At 43.6% G+C, this 17,424-nt stretch overlaps 1 long non-coding RNA gene across 2 annotated transcripts in view; it reads left to right on the plus strand.

Moving 5' to 3' along the window:
* Positions 1-17,424, plus strand: part of LOC112544317 (uncharacterized) — a 289,095-nt gene that overhangs the window by 144,499 nt on the left and 127,172 nt on the right. For both annotated transcript variants that reach the window (XR_012905771.1, XR_012905770.1), the window contains exon 2: positions 10,563-10,676. This is a non-coding gene — a long non-coding RNA (uncharacterized LOC112544317). The remainder of the gene's footprint in view (positions 1-10,562; positions 10,677-17,424) is intronic.

The raw sequence follows: 17,424 nt of genomic DNA on the forward strand, positions 1-17,424 counted from the left end.
ATGCAGAAGGCACTTCTGGATCTCGCAGTGCCTCAAGGTCATCATTATCAACATCAATTATCATTGCAGAGGTAGAAGGGGTTGAAGGTTTAGCTGAATCTGTAATGATCCTCTGATACTTCATAGAAGCTGCTTTCTTGAATCAATCCCTGGATTCAGCTTCCTGTTTTCTGCCTTTTTTGCATATATGTAGAGTGCAGACTATATGGTTGCATAATATGCTTGGCAGTATGCCAGTCCTGGTTATTAGACTGAAGATTTGTATTGGGAGATACCAGAAATGCCAGTTAACTGAACTTTCTGGTTAATTGAGTGCCGGATAACATTGCATTTATAGTATTGTTTTCCCCAGACTCTCATCTGAAACCTTGGTTTAAAAGCCGTTGTCTGGAAGTTTTCACAATTTTTTCTTTATAGACAGATTTATATAGCTATCCTTTTCTCTAGTGGTAAAAGTCAGTGATTCCACATAATAGGATTTTAATTCATACAGTCTGAGTAGGCTTCTGAGCTCATTCATTGAATGAGGTGTCTTCAGGAAAACAGGTGCGGGTGGGGGTGAGGGAAAATGTTTCGTTCAAAATGTTGAAATTTGAAACATTGTCGCTAGCTCTGAAAACACAGACTACCTCCCATGCAGTCAGTGAAGTAATATGTTTTCCAGAAGCTGAAAATCTGACCCATTATCTTTTCATTTAAAAAAAAATCTTTTTCAGTGCTTTATTGATGGTCACTTTTCAAACATCATACCTCTGAAATATAAATATAAGCTATGGTAGCATTGAGGTTGTGGTGTTCAAATGAACAAGTTGAAAAAAGGAAAAGCAGAGTTATTTCAGTAATATTAATACAGCCGCACTGAACATCAGGTATATTGCATACTGTATATTTTACAACTTAACATCATATGATGCTATACATTTATCTATAAAACAGGGATAGTAAATATTATCTGTAGTGCATCATGGCCAGGTTAACTCTGATATTGGAGTTGTATAACATTTGGGGGAGGGTATATTTTAAATTAAAAATTCAATTATAAATACTTTCAAGTGTGAGCTAATAATTAACAATGGTTAAAATGTTAGACTCCATCAAAGCTCAATTGGTTGATTGGATATATGTCTTATTGCCATCAGTGCTGTATATAGGCATATGTGAAATACGCAGCTGCCTAGGGCGCTCAAATATTGTTTTTAAAGTTACTGACTAACATGGCTACCCGTCTAAAATAATGTTACATGTATGCACAGACAACATTACTTCTACGTAAAATTTTGATGGATAGAGAGATTAAATCCCCCTGCCCAAGTATAGACAAGATATGACACAAACAGAAAAATTAGCCAAGTTATTGCTTTTCAGAAAAATGTCTTAGAAGAATGGTTGGGGTGTTTTTTGCTTAAATGAGGAACAAATACATCAAATTATTCATCTACAGTTAGCAAAATGCCTGCCCCAGGCAACTATTATCTTGGCTTCTGAAGATTTTGTGGATTTTGGCATTGTTTTTGTTTTTTGCCATGTTTAAGTTACTTGTAACATAGCATAGAGAGCTTAAGATCTTTTTTTTTCTTGTTTATCTCCCGTTCCTTCTTGATTTTCCTCCCACAGCCCCACCTACTAGTTGAAGTTAGAAATTAAAAAGAAAACAACTCTGAAAGGAAATATGTTAGACAAGCGAAAACAAAAGCAAATAGAGTTTTCTCAGCACACATTAGCCTATTCGGAATATACATGCTCTGTATTTATATCTTCCCTTCTCTTTATCCCAAATACTCAAAATGCAATGGCCAAATAAAATATCCAGTTTTTACTTTCAGCATATAATCTTCAAAAACTTGTCTGTGTGGGAAGGGGACTTTTTATGACAGAATTTAAAGCTGTTTTCCACCAAAACAGAACAAAAAAGGATGAGTGGTAGGGTCACAGCTATAGTATACTGTGAGCTCTTCATGCAAGGACAGGAAAAGCAGTTCTGGTGAAATAAGAACTTTCATCTCCAACTAAACCCCACAAGACTAGGGAGATAGTGGAATCTCCTTCTCTGGAGATATTTAAGAGCACGTTAGATAGGCATCTGTCACTGTTGATCTAAATGGTGCTTGGTCCTGCTGTGAGGTCAGGGGACTGGACTTGATGACCTTTTGAGGTCCCTTCCAGTTCGAGGGTACGTCTAGACTACAGGCTTTTGTTGACAGTAGTTTTGTCGACAGATACTGTCGACAAAGCTTCTGTCGATAAAGAGCGTCTAGACTACATCCAGTTCTGTCGACAAAGCAAGCCACTTTGTCGACATGAGAGGGTAGACGCAAAGGACAGTGTAGATGCAATAACGCCTTCTGTCGACAGAACTCTGTTGACAAAAGGCGTTATTCCTTGTAGAATGAGGTTTACAGCCATCGACAAACTGCTGAGTTCTGTCGACGTTATGTCGTCAGAACTCAGCAGCAGTGTAGACGCAGGTATAGTTTTGTCGGCAAAACCCTGTAATCTAGCCACACCCCTAGTGTTTTATGCTTCTAAGGCACCAAGCCCTTGCAAACGAGCTTCTCAATCATGCCTGGAAGGCACGATTTGATAAAGCACTTAATTTCAATGGAATTTAACTCTGTTGCTGAAGTTCAGCAAGTATGTAAGGGTATGTCTACACTACCACCCTAGTTCGAACTAGGGTGGTTAATGTAGACATCCGAAGTTGCAAATGAAGCCCGGGATTTAAATATCCCGGGCTTCATTTGCATGTTGCCGGGCGCCGCCATTTTTAAATCCCCGTTAGTGCGGACTCCATGCCCGCGGCTACACGCAGAGTAGGTAGTTCGGATTAGGCTCTCTAATCCGAACTACCATTACTCCTCGTGGAATGAGGTGTACTGGTAGTTTGGATTAGAGAGCCTAATCCGAACTACCTACTCCATGCCACGTGTAGCCGCGGGCACGGAGTCCGCACTAACGGGGATTTAAAAATGGCAGAGCCCGGCAAGATGCAAATGAAGCCCGGGATATTTAAATCCCGGGCTTCATTTGCAACTTCGGATGCCTACATTAACCACCCTAGTTCAAACTAGGGTGGTAGGGTAGACATACCCTAAGTGCTTTGCTGAATCTGGTCCAGAACCTCCAGAGAAAGAGAGAGACAGACAGAGTTAAAAGAAAAGACTTGACACTCTTTCTAAAGTGGTAGGATTCTCACCCCTGTCAGAGGGAGACCCAGTGTGACTTTACATCTGTATCCTAGTATGAGTGATGTTACTGGCTGTAGTGGGGTTCCCCATGTGAAGGCTAGAGATGTCATTTACAAAAATCTTTCTGTTTTGAAAGATCTGGACAAAGTGTGAACTCTGTTTGCTGTATCCTCTTACCCTTCTCTCCCTGAGGCTGAGTTGGCAGTGCTATCATACATGAAGCCCCAAGAGAAAAAACTCTTCCATTCCATCGATAAATACCTTGCAAAAAAAATTGAAGAAATCTCCTTGGCTCACTCACTCTCTTCTCTATCTCCCACCAGCCTGCAAAACCCATACCTCTTCATCCCAGCCCTTCGTGTCCACTCTCTTTCATCTGGTAATTCTCACCCTCCTTCAGTGGCTCCCAGATAATGCATCCTAGCACAAAAGCAGGAAGACACTTAGTTCAATGCATTCTTTTATCAAATCAAGCATTGCTTCCCTGCTCTGCCATCAGACTGGTGCAGGGCGAGGTCCACAGTGGTAAGCAGCACTAAGAAGCAAATCTTCCAATTTGGAGTAGGGGACTACCTCTTGGGGTACTGGTTGTTATATATTTTTTTATTTTAAAGGGCTCTTCCTGGCTTCCCACTTCTGGGTGCTGGTGCTTCCTTTGACTAGTACAGAGAGGGGTGGGGGGTGTTGCCATGGCAAATCGACCCCCATTTCAAATGAAGATTTGTAAGAAGGATGCTGCAATGGTTAGAGCACTACCCTAGGAGTTCAGAGGCAGGGGTTCCATTCCTTGTTCTGCCTCTGATATCCCGTGTGGCATTGGGTAAGTCACTTATCCTCCGTGGCCTCAGTTCTGAATGTGTAAAATGGGGATCATCATTTTTCCCTGTCTCGAATGGGGTTTTGTGAGGATAAACACCCTCCAGGCTGCAAAGTGGTGTGAGAGCCACTCCTGAAAAGCACTGTATATGAGCTAGGTTGTGATCGTTATCGAAGGCATCCAACTCTTACTATGCCCTCTGCTGCTACTGGAAGGACTGTGTGGATAGTCGTCCTTAAACCCTGCCAGTTCGTCAAAGCTCTGAAGCCCTGGCTTGTGTCCCATTTTCCGTAAATGACACTGAAGCATGTGCTCAAATGCTTTGTGGAATAGGGACGGGTTTAAACATTGTTCTGTTAAATCAAGACCCAACTGGGCATGGATGCTCATCTGTGACGGTTTTAATCTTCACTCTTAACCATCAATGACTTATGGTCAGTTCTGGTTGAAATAGTTCTTTTAAAGGAAGAGTCTATCCTCTTCCCAGCTGTGCACCTGGTTAACCAATAGGAGGTACAGCGGGTGAGACAGAGCGCTCCCTGCTCTCTTCCTCCTCATGGGTGGTTTGGGTTGCTTGCATCACTTTTAAATATTGATCCAGGAAGAGCATATTGACTGCTTGTTTCAATACCACCCGGCATCGTTGGCGTAGCACTTGAACTCTCTTAAAGCAAACATGGGCAAGCTCCCACAGAGCCAATCAGCATCAAACCCTCACAGCCTCAAACGTCACCTGGTACCTAGCCACCTACATTATTAACCAGCATCTGGCTCAGAACACAAGGATATAAGTCCAAGCCTACATTATCCCTGCTAGGAGAGAGAGATTCAGAGCTACAACGCGAGCAACCCAGCTTCAGTAGGAATCCGCAACTGAAGCTTCATTAGATGCACAGAAGCAGAGGACAGTTTTTCTAGAGCTAGCTGTTGAACTGCCCTCCGCGGGTCTCTGTTTCAGGTTGTCAGTCACCAGGCAAATAGCTGACTGCAGAATAATAGGCCCTCCTTTTGATAGCTGAATAAAATCTGTGACATTAGGCAGGATGCTCTGTGCTTGGCCTCCTGGTAAGGATGATAATCATAAGGGAATTTCCATCCCATGTCTTTTCATGAGCTTACCCACCAGCGTAAATGTAGGCCTATTAGAAGGGGGGTGACTTCTCTTGCTTTTAGAACAGAAACAGCAAGAGGAGGTTTGGCTACTGCTGACATTTGGTCTGAACCGATTCATTGTCATTTGTCAGCAGGGAAAGCTTCTAATGAGCTACCAGCAGATTCCCCTGGCACTGCTGTAGTTATTGGACAGTGGGGTTGCTGTTGCCAATGATAGGAAAAGCAAGGTTCCCCGTTTCTAAGTCACAGAGCAGAGGTTTGTCTTCATTGGTTTAGCTGGTTTGCTTTTAGCTGCAAAGACTTCTTTAAATTTGGCTTTTTCTGCAAAATGTGTCTGTTGCTGACACCAATGTGAGTTCCTCTAGTGCACAACCAAGATGCTGCAACTTTAGGCATATTTAACCACTGAGCTCCGAGCAGGGTTACACAGCTCTGTGCTTAGAGTGCCGGCAAGCATTGCCACTACCACCAATGCAGCTGCCTGAGGTCTGGTCTATACTAGGTCGGTTTAAGGTACACAACTCCAACTACGCTAATTGGAGTCAGCTTACCTTAAGCCGAGCTGTAGCGTCCACACAGCAGGAGGCCAACAGGAGCGCATGTTCCCATCAGCTTCCCTTACTCCTCACAGAACTAGGAGTACTGGATGCCGGCGGGAGCTGCCCTCAATGTTTGATTTATGGGTCTACATTAGCCCTGCTAAATTGAACGTTAGAAGATCAACCTCCGGGGGGGGGGGTCGATCTTCTCGCTAGTGTAGACGTGCCCTTAAGAGTGTGGGCTGACAATTGTGTCAACATAAAGCCTAATGCAAACACAGCCAGTGAGGTTAGAGTTTTATACACATGACCTCAATCACTACTCAAAGTAACCTACTTAAAAAATCCTTAGTCAGCTTGGGGATGAGAGGTGTGTCTGAATGGATGATGGGCTCAGCAATGGCGAAAACAGTCTTTTCCTCTCTTGGTCACTGGTTCAAATCCCAAGTCCCAGATCAGCAGGACCTTAGCAGGAAACACTGTTTAGAATGTGGGCCAATAGATAGCGCACTGGAATGGGCGTCAGGATTTGCCATTGGCTTGTCACATGACTGAAGGTAAATCACTTCACATGTGTGTCCATTTGTCTCCCCTGTTGTGCACCTTTCAATAATCCTTCATCTTAGTGGTAGGCCTGAATCTGCAGCCCCTCATCAACCAAGGTATTAAATAAAGCTTTTAATGAAATAATTGTGTTGAGACTTTCCGGGCCCTGGATGGTTTGTGAGCACAGGAGTAGCAGTAGTTTTTTTATGATCGATCCCCCAGAAAACCAGATACTCAGATCTGATCAAGTGCCCAAGTAATCTTACTAGGCCTTGCTACTTCAAAGGGACAGCAGTCCAGGAGTTCTGCTCTCAAAGAACGGGGGAATCTCAGGTTTCAGTTAAATACTTACACTTACCTATCATATTTTGTTTTTTCCTTCACCCTCCAAAAATGGTAGAGTAACCAGAATAAAATGAGTGCTGTGTTTTGCTCCAGAGGTAGCTAAGTTTAAATGTATCAAACTTTCCAAAAGTTTGTTTTCTTCGTTCTTTTTCTTACTTGACACCAATCATAAACATACACAAATTTCATGGAGGGATTCTTCTGGGGATATCCCAAGATTGAAAAGCTGCAAAAATTCTGCCAGGTTTCAGGTGAGCTTTACAAATAGCTTATCAGGATGAACATTAAGGCCACCTCTTCACTTCCAGGAAGATTGATGGTATGGCATGCGATCTTCGGCAATTCAATTTAGTGGGTCTAGTAAAGACCCACTAAATCAAATGCTAAGGGCACCTGCATCAACGGTGGTATTCTTCGATTCATGAGGAGTAAAGGAAGTTGATAGGAATGTTGGCTCCCATCGACCTCGCACTGTGGAGATGGTGCCAAAGATTAAGATAAGTCAACTCTAGCTATGCAATTAACGTAGCTGTAGTTGCATATATTAATTTGACCTTCCAGGTAAACATAGACAAGGCCTAAGTCTTTGGAGAGATCTGGGCTGTGATCTTATTTTATTACTGTGTCCAATGGAGTATATAAGCTCTGGCCAGGGATTTGAAGGGAAAGATTTAACAACCTCACTGAAAGGAAAGACTATGGCTGCATGCCTTAAGTACAGATATGGTCCCTTGGTAGAACTAAGCTGGCTCAGCTGTCAAGAGTTAAGTAATTCCCCTGCACTCTCTACCAGGGAGGTACTCTTGAGGACTGAGTTGGCTCATTGTCAGGGTTAGATGCTTTGCAGGGAAAGTAGAGTGAGAACAAGGCGCTCTTTGTGCTGGAATCAAGCTTTGGCTGCACAAAGATGCCTCATAGTCTCATTTAAAAACCCTCATTGTAATCAGATTGGATGGTGTGTTTGACCATGACTCTGAAACTCAGTGGAGAATCTCTTGTTGGACTCTTAGGCTGTGTCCAGACTCAGGGGTTTTTTCGAAAAAAGTAGCCTTTTTTCGAAAAAACCTCACCTGCATCTAGACTGCAGCTGCGTTCTTTCGAAATTAAATCGAAAGAACGCGGCTTTTCTTTCGATGGCGGTAAACCTCATTTCACGAGGAAGAACGCCTTCTTTCGAAAGTTCCTCTTTCGAAAGAAGGCGTTCTTCAATGTAAATAGGGCTTCTTCGAAAGAGAGCATCCAGACTCACTGGATGCTTTCTTTCGAAAAAGCAAGCCGCTTTTTCGAAAGTTCAACGTGCAGTCTAGACGCTCTCTTTCAAAAGAGGCTCTTTCGAAAGTATCTCTTTCGAGCTCTCTTTCGAAAGAGGCTTGCAGTCTAGACATAGCCTTAGTTTAAGCCTTAGTTGGGGGACATCTTCAGGGTGCTTCCGCAACATTTAACCCTGGTCAGTGCACTCATTCAAGTGCCCTTTTGAAAACAAGGGCGTTAGCCTCAAATCTCCCTGTGGTATCCATGGCTTGTCATGTGAAATATATTGGCTAGATAAAGAATGAGGTGGAAGAATAAAACGTCATCCTTCCTAGATGGAAAAAGGACACATGCTCTCCCACCTGTGTGAGCCGTGTCAATTGGAACACTCCAAACCATTGCAGAACAGAAATGATGCTTTGCAATTATGTGATATTCCACTAGGTCAAGAAGTTATCTCAGCCCTGGTTTACACTAGGGAGTTATTTCAAAATGAGAAGCAGAGTGTCCACACTACCAAGCCCGTTATTTTGAAACAAGGGGCTGGTTATTTTGAAATCTGTGCTCCTGCTTTCCATGAGGAGTAATGCTTCTTTCAAAATAATTATTTCAAAATAGTGATAGTATGGATGCTCCATTGCTCTTATTTTGAAATAACTATGCCCCAGAGTCATTCAAAGTAATTACTCCCCATTGCTTCCTGGGGCTTTAAGTCGAGGTAGCACATCTACATTACGTGAGCCTGCCTTGGACTAATTTTGAGGCTTCCCTGTAATGTGGACATGCTATTTCAAAATAGTTATTTTGGGAGTTATTATTTCAAAATAATTTCCTAGTGTAGACACGCCATCAGATGCTATGGGAAACGGGGAGGAGGAACCAGAGTCAGTGGAAGAGATTAAAATCACCTCATGAATTAAAAGCAGGTTTTAAGCTCTTATTTCGGATGGAGGTTTTAAAGCCTCCAGCCGTACAGGAACCGCGTCCTTTGTTGTGATTTAATCAAAGACATTTTGAAAAACTCCATGAGAAGGTAGCCCTATTACTTCGTTGGTTCTCTGGTGGTACTTGAATGTCATGTGTTTGTAGTAGGCAGCCTGAGGGACTAGTGTGGGCAGTCATAGCTGAATCTTATCTCTTTGAAATGGACAGCCCTATTAACTGTCGTGAGGAAAGTATGAGGTTGTTTATTAGAGGATATAGTCATTTTCTCGTTAATATATCAGTTTCAATAATTGCTTAATAGGAAATAATGGGCAAACTCTGAAGCACTAGTGATCATTTGTGTAATTGTTCTTTTTCCAGATTATCATTCAGCCCATCACTGAGTTATTGGAATAGAAAGCAAGAGGTCCACCTCTTCCTTTTTTAAATGCAAGCTTTTTATCCTGGGCCAAAGTGACCCTCCAATAAAATACCAGTGTGTCTGGCGGGTGGATGTCAATCTTCAAAGCATTTGCGTGAAAATGATATCTTCTTTTGCCATGACTGAGACTGCCCTGCTGCTTGACCCCATATAATGCAGACATAATAACCCTGCAATTAGGGCCTGGCTGTCCCTTGTTATGCAAATGACTGACAGAGTCAGTCCGCCCTGGTGACTAAATGGCTGGATCAGGGCGGTGACAAAATCCTTTCTTACAGCTATTGTTGACCGGGAGTCAAAAGTGGCCAGGAACTTCTGAAAACCAAAAAAGGGATGCAAAAATGTATATATGGGGAAATAACTTATTGAGCAAGGAGATCCGGGCTTCCCAGCCAAAGATAAGTGCTCGGCTTGACTGCTAACCTTTGGAATTGTCTGTGATGAGCTAGCTAATGCTTGCTCATGTCAGTGTCATTCCTCTGAGTCATATAAAACACTAGGGTTAATGTGATCTGTGCAGAGGACAGGCTATTCTGACAAAGGCCACATAGCGGGACAACATTTTGGCATTAGTGGTGATTTTCAGGACATTTTAAATACTGTTCAGCCCCTGATCCTCTCATGCCTTTAAGTTCTAAATATTTTCATTCCATTAAAAAAAAAGACTTGGATGTGTTTCCGTGGAGAGGCGGGCCTTTCATCCAAAGTGTTCTGCAAACTGTCAGATCCTAGTCGCAGAATCTCTGACTAAGCCCACGTCTCATGGGCTAGTCAACAGTCTGTTGCAATATTACCCCAATTACTTATAGAGGAGGGAGTAGGTGGCATGCTTGACTGGACTGATTCGTGTTCAGTGACACCGGTCGGCCAAAACTGCCGCTGAATGTTTAAACAGCCACTGTTGTACTTGTCACCAGTAAGCAATGGCCTGTCCCCCATCTCCTCAACCAACAGGAAAGGTTGTGTTTGTTTTCCTTCACAAGGCAAACAGCAGCTCTGAGGAGGGTAGATGGTGGTTATAAAATTATCCTGCCCCTATGGATCAGAGAGCACTTGGCTGTGCCTCCTGCCTCATAAGAACCATAGGGTGTAATTACCTCACAATGATAACCTGCCCCCCCGTCATCTTATATTATTTACTGAATCTCATTACACTGTCTTGAAGCTCTGCCTTGTGGTCATCATAAAGAAACTCAGACGTTATCTGTGGTCCTGATTGCATCGGCAATTCCTCGTCTGTGGAAGGTTACCACTGCAATTAGAACAGCATGGGATCTGTGTATAACATGAGCAGGGGAGGGGGCAAGCAAAGCATTTTGAGACCCTGATATAACACTGAGAACCATTGCTGCACATCCTCTGAAGCCTGCTGAATTCAGAATCCGTCTTTCCATTGTCAGGAGCAGGGCCAAATGGATTAAAGCTTTGTGCTGAACTTGATTTCGAACAGAAGTTTCCAATTATTCAGAGATTCACCGAGTTGAAGACCAGACGCTACCGTTAGATCAGCTAGTGTGAGTAGTATAAATCCCACATTACACAGGCCATTAAATTCTAGTAGAGCTCAAAAACTTGTGTTTGGATAAAGCAGGGGTCTGAAACTCCTGGCCCGTGGGCCATCCCCAGCTGGACAATGGCACAACAGCCTGGGAGTGCATTCGCCCACTGTGCTCCACTTCCCCCATGGCTCCTACCACAGTAGGGAGTGCTGGGGGGAGCGACCACTGTGGCTGTGCTGTGCCAGCCTCCCCCGTGATCTCCAGAGATGTGTGCTTGGGGGACCATGGGGGAGGAGGAAGGGGCGGGGCTTGGGGCTAGTAACAGACAGCCCTGCCCTCCATCCTGCTGGGAGTCCCGGACTGGACTGTGAGATCTCTCTGGCCGGGGAAGGCCTGTGGGCCAGGAGTTTCAGACTCCTGGGCTAAAACATACCTCCCAGAAAGGCTCGTTGTCTTAGAATGCCAAAAGGTGGAGAATCGACCACTTCTGGTAATCAGTTCCCTTGGATAATCGTGCTTACTGTTTTAAAATAAAAGAGGCCTTATTTCCAACTTGAATTTGTCTGGCTTCAGGTTTCAGCCATTGGTTCTTGTTCAGACTTTCCTCATTACATTAAAAGACCCTTTAAGACAGGGGTGTCCAAACTTTTTTCAAAGAGGGCCAGATTTGATGAAGTGAACATGCGTGAGGGCCGACCATTTTGCCTGACATTCTTTGAACCATTAAAATTAAATGCAAATTAACTATTTTATGCAAAGTTTATTGCAAACGGCATACTTTTCATTTCGTCACATGGATGACAAATCTAAACAGGTGTTAAATCACTCTGCCTTTCATATCTGAAGGCCAGATGAAAAAAAAATCCAGGAAGCTGAAATATATGTCAGGAACATTGTAAAGTACATTACATATTATTGGTAATAAAGGTTGTCTGTCAACTTTTAAGTTAAAAAAATATGAACAGGAACATAACACCAAGTATACATGTTGTGTCCAAATATATTTATAACTGATTTAGACCAACTGACATTAACTGAGATTTTACAATGTATTCATCTCAATACATATGGATTCGTTGGGGGCCATAAAAGATAGATATTGCCAAATTACCTGTGGGGCCGTATTAAACCGGAACACGGGCCGCAATTGGCCCGCGGGCCGGACTTTGGACATGCCTGCTTTAAGAGCTGATATATTCTTCCTGTACAGGTATTTATGCTCTGTCATCCAGTTAACACTCAATCTTTTAGCTAAGCAAAACAGAACGTCACTCTGCTGTTTCATTTATGCTAAGGCTTTCCAAGGCTGAGCCAGGTACCGCTGGGCTTGGCAGTTTATAGTCCCGGTACCTCTGGGCTTGCCATGTGAGTTACCAAAATTAAAAAAAAAATGCTTCAGCCCCACCCCCTCTTTCATTACAAATTAAGCACTGCTGAGCTCTCAAAATCTCTCATTGTAAGGCATTGTCTCCAGCCTTTCAATCATTTTTTGTGGCTCTGTTTAAGGCTCTGCTCTCAGACATATTGTTCCAGTTTCAAGTTAATTATTTAATTTTGATTTTACAGCATCTAATACACGAGGCATTTCCCATAAATTAAATTTGCCAGATTTAACTGAAAGATTAAAATAAATACATAGGACAAACCCATCAAATCATTAGAATGCTAAACTCTGCAGATCAAATCCTCATCTCCCCCTCCTCCCAATCTATCAGCCCACATAACACAGCATCCATTAATTATTGTGCTCTGTATGTGGTTAAGAAGGGAAAGCAAACATGAATAAAAGCTCTTCCTTGTATTCTGCATGATCATTTAGGGCTTGATCTCAATGGGAGTATTTCCATTGACTTCAATGGGCTTTAAATCATATGGGAATACTTGTTGTTTTTCCCCTAGAAATCATTGGTAGCAAAATATACAAAGAGTATTTAGCTCAGGTTGCACTCTCTGATCTGACAACATCCATGGTCCAGCGTGATTTAGCTGGATGTCCACTTATCGTGGGTGTAGCCAAATTTCCCACAGTCCCATGAAGTTTGTTTATAGCTATCAGTCCCAGTTCTCAGTGTTCTGTGCTGTTATTTCGCTCTAATTTACCCTTAAATGACTTCTAAAAGCCTACTAAGCAGTGGAAGTATTGGTGATGCTGCTTGACAATATTGACCTCCCATGGTTTGGCAAATTCTCTGGTTTGGCAACAGTCATGTCCTGAGGGTGCTGGACTTGCGAGATTCAACCTGTACTTATGAAAAGGATGGGATTAAAAGCTTTTGCGCAAAAGGGCCAGTGTAGACAGCTCAGATTTGTTTTGCGCAAAAAAGCCCCGATTGCGAAAATGGCCATCGGGGCTTTTTTGCGCAAAAGAGCGTCTAGATTGGCACGGACACTTTCCGCAAAAAGTGCTTGTGTGGAAAAGCGTCCGTGCCAATCTAGATGCTCTTTTTTGCAAATGCTTTTAACGGAAAACTTTTCCATTAAAAGCATTTGCGGAAAATCATGCAACAGGCCTTTATGATGTCACTGCCACACCCACCGCGCCCTTGTGAGGCTGATGTCCTAACATCGGCCAGTCTCTTTTTGAAGGCAGGAGAATACTAACCACAGACCAATAGTTAGTCATTTTGAGGGTATGTTCCATCTCTTAAATAAGAGAACACAATCATATTATATTATTGTTGTCTAATGGCAAATATGTTACGTAAACTTGTAATTATGGATTGTTTGTTTTGTTTTGTTTTGCCCCAAAAGAAATTTTCATTACATAGACATGACAACAGCAAATTATAATAAAAGCCTCAAAGCTAAATACAAAAGTAGGCTTTAATTTCCAGATTTATTTTAGTCTATTGCTTACATCAGCAGTTAGTCAAGTTTGGCTTGCTTCATTAAATAGTCTGCAGTGCCGATGTTTATGTATGTTTTTCCTCATTAAAGATAAGATAAGATGAGCTATGAAGGGTACACTCTTCATAGCCATGAACTCGGTTCACCAGATGGATAAACTGCCACCAAAAAAAGCATTCAACTTGAGACATGGACAAATTGTTAAAAATGTAGGGGTGAGAGTAACGCATTAAATGTCAACTTTTTGTTCTTCACCTCCACTTTTCCCAAGCTAAAATGGACATATTTTTAATAACGTGTCCAATGCCTGTGTGACGGGGCAAGGCAGCCCCGCACTGAACCTACAGGGCCCAGCCAGGGTTACCTGGCTGCAGAGGCCCCTCCCCCACAGCCCTACCGAGCATGCCCAGGCTGCAGCAGGGCTATAAAAGCCTGGGCCAGGACTCAGTCTGGGGAGACAGCCGAAGGAGAAGGACTGGAGAAGGGAGCTCTCCCTCAGTGGTTGCCAGGGACTTCAGGAGAGGCCGGAAGGAAGGCGGAGGCGAGTTGGTGCAACCTGGAGACTGCCTGCCGAGGGGACGCCGACCTGGAGATCACAGCCAGCTGGGCAAGTCCAGGGGAAGGAAGCCCGGGGGTCCAGGTAGGAAGTGGCCCAGGGCAGGAGTGGGAGCCGCCTCTCCCGGCCCGAGAACCTCGGCGTGTTTCGGCTGGATGGCCCCGCCGAGGGAGTGACCTGGTACCTGGTCGCTCACAGGGCCCTGGGCTGGGACCCGGTGGAGTAGGGTGGGCCCAGGTCCCCCTACCTGGGGTGCATCCCCGCTACAACGATAAACTGCTTTGTGGACTCCGCCTTGCTTAAAGGGCCAGCTATAGACTGTTTTGTGGACTCAGGCCAGTGGGCCTTAGCCCTGCTTAAAGGGCCAGCTGTAGACTGTTTTGGGGACTCAGGCCAGAGGGCCTTTGGCCTGGCTTAAAGGGCCAGGGATAGACTGTATCACAAGGGTGTCGGGAACCCAGGCAGGAGGGGCCCGCCACAGTCTGAAAAATTAATGAAAGGGTTCAAGAGTTAAAAAATGACTTTGCTTTTTGTTAGGAAAACAATTACAAAAATCTGTTTCTTTACAAAAGTGCTAGAGGGGTAACAGTGATCTGAAGTTGATCAGAGAGATCTGTAATTTATGCACTGGCCATTCACTGCATCTAATGGATGCAGCGGGGGACTGAGAGAGGTAAGAGATCTGGATTGTATCACACAAAGCCCTGGTTTTCCGTGTGAGCTTAAACAAGTCCTTTCAGTTCTCTGGGCTCTGTTTCTTCTTTTTGTTTGCCTTTGGCAGAGGGGCTTTCTTCAGGCCCTGATTAATAAATGTGCACGTGATTTACATGTCCAGGTCCCCATCACGAAGAGATAGAGGAAAGAAGGGATAGTGGGGTGGGGAACCTTTTTTCAGTCAGGAGCCACTGACTCACAGAAAAATCAGTCGGGGGCCGCACACAGAGTGAGAATCGGGGGGGAAACCCCCTCACTGTGGCCTCCAACTGAGAAGGAGAAAGATATTCCTCACATTTCCCTTGCTCACCAGAGCCTGGGGGGGGGGCAGCCTTGAAGATTTTGTACCTCCAGCCCCCAAGGGAACAGCAGGGGAGCTGGAATGCCAGAACGGACTCCCCAATGCTGGGGGGTGGGTCCTGAGACTTGGGGACCGGATCTAGGCAAGCCAAGATCTTCCCCACCCCTAGTCTAGGTAATATTTAATCCTGCCTTGAGTGTCAGGGACTCCCTCGAGGTTCCTTCCATTTCTGTGATTCTATATTAGTCCATTTTCTTGTGTCCCCCATTCCCTTCGGAGGTATTTAAACTGGAGGAAACATTCACACGCAGTCATCCAACACACATGACACATGGCCTCCCTCTCAAGGAGGATGGAAGATTTTGTGGTTAGTGCATTGGGATGGAATTCAGGAGGTCTAGTTCAATTTTCCATGGACTTCCTGGGTGATCATGGGCGAGTCACTTAGTCTCTCTTTGCCTCAGCTCCCTATCTGTATAATGGAGTTAATACGACTTTCCTCTTTCGAAGGGGCATTATGAAGCATAGCTGCATTCAAACACAGTCACAAGAGAAGAAAAGAAAAAACCCTTCTCACAATCAGAATCACGTTTGAGTTGCAGAGGAACACATACCAGATGCACAGAAATAGCCACACCCAGTCAGAGCTCAGTAAAGAATAGAACTTGCATTGATGACATTTTCCCATAATGTTGGCTTGTGGTTAAGGAAGTGTCACTCCCTATTTTCCCTGGGCAGAGCTCTGCCTTCCCTTTCCCTCTGCTGCCCTGCAAGAAAGATGGTTGCCATTAATCTGACAAGTTGTTTCCAGCTGCTGCAAGCATGTCATTCAACGAACTTCCTAACCTACACATCAATCTTTTTGACATCTGTCATGCAGCTTAGATCATCTATATCATATTTTTCCCAGTGAAAAAGGGTCATGCTGCAAAGATTCTTTCATTCATCTTAGGCGCGTGTCAAAAAGAAACATGGACTTCTTTTCAGCATGTCCAACTTTCCATGCTAATGGTGTCAACAGATCTACAAACACTGCCCATGCTTATCCTTTCCAAGTTACTGACAAGCTTCAGGGAGGAGAGAGATGTAGTCTGCATGAAATCTGCTGCCTACGTGGTGGGCAATATGATAATGAAGCCAATTAGCCCTTGCACTCTGTTTCTTTTCTTTGCTCCCATTGATAGATAGACGAAGAAAGACCTTTGTTAACTGATCTCCAGTTTGGCTCTGGATATTCCCACTGGTATTTATGTTTCTAACCCTCCATTCTCCTGATCTGTTTCTCTTGAAGGTTTAGAGCCTGTACTGTCTATGACTGACAGGATAATTCTTGTATTCCTTTAGCCCTCTCTTTGGTGTGCCATATGCCAGGGACTTTTAGCACCATTCAATCTATATAGCATATAATTATTTCAGTTTGCCATTTTTACACATACACATTCACATTAACATCCAAAATCTGGCATCACTTGTCACTGTAACTCAGATGTCAGGATGGATTGAAGCCATTCCTTGGAGGATGTGCATTTGAACTGGCAGAGAGTAAATGATGGATAATGAACATAAGCATTTATTTTGTCAGGACTTCAGCATATCATTGGATGGGAAGCATAGTCTAATGAATGCCACCCACACCTACCAGATGTGTCATTCGAGATTATGCCAGTTCCCTAACAAGACTATTGTTAGATACCCAATGCCACTCACTGGAGAGAAATTGAGAGTGTCAGAGGACTTTAAATTACTCATTATCTTGTTTGTTAATTTCAAGAATGTTCATGAGATGGTGCAAAAAGCCGGGTGTGGAGTGGGGAATGATCTCATAGATTCATGTTCAGTTGGAAGCAGAAATGGAAATTGATATGTGACTGAAGCAGAATAAAATTCAGCAGTTTCACTTTGCAGGGGTTTGTGTGAACATTTTCTTTGATTTCATAATCCCAGCTTTGGTTTTGAATTTCAAGCCTCTACAACCTCAAATCACCAAAGTGAAATTGCCAAGTTTCAACTTCTCTCATGCCAAAGCCATACAAAACTCTAAATTTTGCATGAGTTTGATGCAAGAGACAGTATCAAGACTTGGTCCCGGAGGTATCTTGTTAACAAATCTTTCAATGAACCTGATTGCAGTTTCAGTTTGTAAGGAAATCACATGAATCAAATATTAATGTGGACGAGAGTCACGTTTTTGCATCTTGGCAACATCAAGGTGTAAGGTATACATTCAACCAGGCAGTAGGGAGTTGAAAGGTTCTGGGTAATCTTGCAAGAAGTAGGGGAGTATGGGAACTCTACATTATAATACATGGTTACCTGCTTTCACAGGTTTTTCAGGCATTGATGTG

The sequence above is a fragment of the Pelodiscus sinensis genome, chromosome 8 (genome assembly GCF_049634645.1).
Source record: "Pelodiscus sinensis isolate JC-2024 chromosome 8, ASM4963464v1, whole genome shotgun sequence".
In the NCBI taxonomy this organism is placed as follows: Eukaryota; Metazoa; Chordata; order Testudines; family Trionychidae; genus Pelodiscus; species Pelodiscus sinensis.